This window comes from Rhagoletis pomonella, unplaced genomic scaffold (genome assembly GCF_013731165.1).
Source record: "Rhagoletis pomonella isolate Grant_MI unplaced genomic scaffold, Rhpom_1.0 Rhpom_scaffold_00002, whole genome shotgun sequence".
Lineage (NCBI taxonomy): Eukaryota > Metazoa > Arthropoda > Insecta > Diptera > Tephritidae > Rhagoletis > Rhagoletis pomonella.
In genome coordinates, this window is record NW_023458556.1 from 49,535,429 (window position 1) to 49,540,547 (window position 5,119).

Sequence of the window (5,119 nt, forward strand, 5' to 3'; positions counted from 1 at the left end):
TTATCAAGCAAGCATTTCGTGGTAGTATTTTTGAATATCTAGGCAAACATTTGACCTGGCTACGCCCATGAGTGTGGTCATCCTGAGTGTCACTTCAGCCGGATAGTTCCTGCAGACTCAGGGAGGCACACCCTGCTAACTGGTTTCCAACAATGTAGATTGGCAGAATATTGAGTAATACGCAAATGTAGTCTAATAGCTTGTTCCCGCGGAAGCTGCACTTAGTGCTACCACATATAGTATTTTCTGAGTTAAGGTCATAACCCATTATCAGGCCCATACCATTGGACTCGGTCTACTGAACGATATCCATAATCTCCGTCGATGAAGGGGGGACAATAGAATCTTAAGACAGGTAAGCGGAGACTATGATGGCCTCGGCGCGTCGCCCGTCCGCACAGTACCCAATTTTTATCGCAACGACATCTTGGGAGCAGAACACTCTAAGCGTCGTGCATTCGACCGAACGCGGCGCTATAATGCATGCGCGCGACCGTTTTGTCCCTCGAAATTGAAGGGCGTTACGCTAGAAAATCCCTCCAAGTCCACAGATTCGCCCGCGGCATACCCATGGTTCCTGAATTAGGAGTCTAAGGTCGCCTTATTAAATTTTTCGTCATACAGTCGGCATTTACAGTCGGTTCTTAAAGTATAGTACATATATCGGGGTTCTCGAGTAGACGATTTTTCCGTTTCAAAGCTCATTTACCACAAGCACCCCGTGCTATGTTGAACTCACCCACTAGATCTTAGGGCGTTTTCTTTTCTACAAAAAGTGTTGTTTTCGCATTGCCCTACTCCTACAGTTTTGCGAAGCGGGCAATTAAAAGGTAACATTTTTCGGCAGCATATAAAGCGTCATTCGTTCTTATCCCCCTAACGTACTCACAAGAGAAACAAAAACCAGTCATTCTTTTGAATTTAGAATAGTACCGTCATTTTGTAACTAGCCGATTTTTTACATACAAATTACATTCATACGTACAGTAGCATATACAATTATACATATATGAATATCCGTTGCATGCACATTTTGTTTGTTTCGCACTTACCCGTTCATATTTGTTTGCATTTTTGCCACAACACCGGACACCGGTACGTGCTTCCCGCGAATAATCATTGAAAGCGCATGTACATTCGTACTCATACATATATTGTACATACATACATATGTATATAACACTAGCCACCCAATATGCACAAAGCAAACATTTTTCCAATCGAATTCAAATTGCTAGCTAAGCTTTTCCCAAGTGGAAACCTAGATTATTTTGCATACAAAAAATGTGCCCTTTTGTTAGACAATGGGTTGGTTCTCCAATTGAGGTACACTTGAAAATCAACATTGGACCATGGAATTTGTATTGGATCTCCACTTGATCTCCAATCCAAAATGTTTATTGGGTACATATATTTTTTTTTAAAAGCTTATTGTGGAATTGATTTTTTCTATGCACATAGCTTAATTGGTGCAATTAAACATTTGTTTTAGCAAAAACAAAAACAAAACACAAAACTAAGTAAGAGCAAACAAATTTTCATTTGCACACGAAATTGTAGTTCAGGGTCTTCGCAACGGAAGGTCATGCGCTCTGTTTGTCAGTTTTTACGCCGCCTATGAAAAATGAGGTTACGTTTTTATGTTTGAATTTTACGCGCATACAACCGTTCACTGAAAAACTTAAAATTGCTTTTTATATTTTAATGCCGATTTGTGCTTTTTTTTGCATCGACTTAAATAGGTTGCAAAATTGATACTACAAACTGCTTTCAAATTTAATACGCTAGCGTTTGATTTCATGTCTATCTACTATCGAAACGCAGCGAATAGAAGAAAGGTATGAAGCTAAATTTTACATATTTATTCCCTTAATATTTTTGCTTTGTAAGTATATCGTCGTTTAAAGTGCAAAACCGCGTAACTGACATTTGCTGCCAAAACTTGGATTTGCTCATACAAGCTCTTGGCTCAATCCTTATCCATTCGCCTTGAAATATACTAGCCAGAAATGCGATTGCTTTATAAAAAAGAGAACCATTTTGAAATAAGTGTTTTTATTTTCTGGAAAATAATTTATGACCTCACATACGCGGTTTTGCATTTTGTTGATACGCGGTTTTGTACTTTAAACGACGATATGCAAAGTTAATTTGAGTCACATTCACTTTTCCGTGCCGCTTTTGGCGCCTATGGTCTGATTATGGCAACTTAACGTAACTTGCGGCTCTCTTAAAAATTCTGGTAAATGGGTGTTGCTTATAATTGAACAGCCGAAACTTAACGTAACTTGATGCCACGTCAAAATCTGTTTCATTTTGATTCTCTAAGTTCTACGTTCCGTTAAATTAAGTTAAGTTGCCATAATCAGGCTTTTACACTTTTGCTAAGCAAAGAACAGATGTAGTCAGATTTTTCGCGAATGCTTGAGTCGTTGAGGGAGTACAGCATATGTCCGTCCCATACGTACGTTATTTCCAGAGTGTAGTTACCCTCAACCGCAGGGCTCTCCGTGAAGCATTTTTCTCAATGAAGAGATCAATCGGTGGCAAATAGCAGATGACATTCAGTGCTTCCATTGGATATGATCTGATAACGCCAGTAATCGCATTGCAGGCTGAACTTCATACCCTACCTATCATAAAATGTGTATATCGTTCATCTCTACGGATTTCCACCGAACCAGCAAATCGTATGCAATAATTGGGCGAATCACCGCCTTGTACATCCATAGCATAAGATCAGTTTGTAGATCCCACTTCTTACCCAGCATTTTAGTGCAGAAGTACAGAGCACTTTAGGCATTTTTACTGGATTCTCTGTTTTCATTTCGGTGTGGGAATGACTCCCAGTCGAACGGACTGATTTAGTTATGTTCGTCGAACTGTGTCTGCGTAAACGCATACTAGTCTCTCAGTTTCCGAGACATCCGACTAAAATTTGGTAAGCTGGTGGTAAGGGCACGACCTTCACCCATCTGTTTAACGGATAAAATCTACTTTTTTATGAAATTTAACGTGTTAGGAAATAATCCGCGAGTGGGTTGGCTGAAAAAATTCTGGCAAGGATTTTTTTTAATTAAATACTCAAAAATTATTAATTTTTAAATTTTATACTCATTTGTTAAATGAAAAAAAATCATAAATACCAATCGATAGCATAAGCCTATAGAATGTATTAAACAGTTGAGTGAAAATTACTAATATTACTTACCTGTTTATACCTGCCAACCCGATAGTTAGGCCAGGAAAAAAATATACAACCCAACGTGTTCACATTCTATAGGCTTAATACTTTCGATTCGTATATAAATTGTTCATTAAACAAATGAGTACAAAATTAAAAAAAAATAATAATAATTTTTGAATATTTAATATTTTAACCCACTCGCGAAATATTTATTAACACGATAAATTTCATACAAAATAGATTTCATCCCTTGCCCATGACGTATCTTAGACTCAATTTAGTATAATGTGTAGTTCCCAAAGAACTATTCTAAAATACAATGAGTTGAAGTTACTTGTTTGATCTGAAATTGTAATAAGAATCGAAAATATGAAATTTTCCTATAATTTTCTATGCAAAAATTTCAAAATTTCGATTCGTACGAAAAAGAAGAATGCTTTCAATAAATCCAAAAAAAAACTGTATTATTCTTTGATGTCAATTTGAGTCCATATTAATTTATATCAGGCGTCTTTATTTGGATGGTAAAACTTTCATCCAAGGAAATCATCTCATTTTCAATCTCACCTGTTTCTTAGCCATTTAAACAAAAACAAAAACTTAAAATCTGGTGAAAACGAAAAGTAAAATGAATTTCACTTCAATTCAATCAGCGTGCAATTTTTTGCACACGATTTTTTTTTTTGTTTGGTCATGTTACATTCCTTTTTAAAAAATACCACTTGACCTCCCCCATTTTGGCCACAGCTCGCCTCAATCAGGCATCGCCCGCAATCATTACTGTTCTTTAAATGTTGAGGAATTCATTGCTTTGCGAAAAAGAATATTTTTTTGTTTTTGTTGTTGCTAAACATTTTTGCTTGGCATTTGCGAATATTTTGATTTTCTGATTTTAGAATAAATAAATAGCGCAAAGTCAAATCAGCAAACAAATTAAAAATATACAACAGCCATTGCATTGTAAATAGTATGTATGTATGTATGTATGTATATTTGTAGTACTTTTGTGTGTTGTTATTTTAATGTTTCTGTTGTTGTGTCTTGCTGCTGTTATTTGTTGCCGCCACACATCAACATCACAATCAATTTAACTCAATCACAATTTACCGCAGCGCAGCAACAGGCAAATAGACGTCTTTAATCTGCTGCAGCAGTCAGTGAACAATTTAGTCAGTCAAGCAGTTAGCAGCAAGTTGCTAAGGTAGCCAAATTTATTTCATTCTTGAATTTGTCGTAGTTGTATATGCTCTTTTTGTTGCAAATCAATTTGATTTTAATGTGCGATATCAACTTTAGCAACAACGCTGCACATTCGTGAAAAATATCTAAATAAATGCTGAAGCTCCCGCCTCAGCAATGATTGCAGCAGATTGTCCACGTAAAGCGAATCAGGCGAGGCAGGCAGGCGGGTGGCGGACGGACATACAGACAGCTAGAGAAGAAGAAAAAAAATGATGATGATGAAAACACAATAAATGCCACAGCATCAGCGCTGGGCGGGTGGCTTTATCGTGAAAACCAAAGCCACCACACTGGCAGTAGCAACATTTGGCATAGATTTACTGCAATGATGAACGGCAACTTATGTATGTATGTATGTCCATTAGGGTGCCTCACCAAAAAAAAAAACTCCGCGTTTTCTACCAGGGTTATAAAATTTCTTATATATTAAGATTTTCGATTTTTTTTACTACAGAATATTTAGGAAAACCATTAAGATGTATGTAAGTGAGCTGGACCGATTAGGAAATACCTCCAAAAATTCTCATTATATTCAAACATTTTTATTCAGACCTTCTAAACTTAAACTCTTCTCTTCCGAGGGGATTTTTTGGAAAAAAAAAATTTATTAAAACTAAAATCATTTATAAACAAGTAAGAAAGGCTAAGTTCGGGCGGAGCCGAACATTAAATACCCGGCGCAAGTATTAA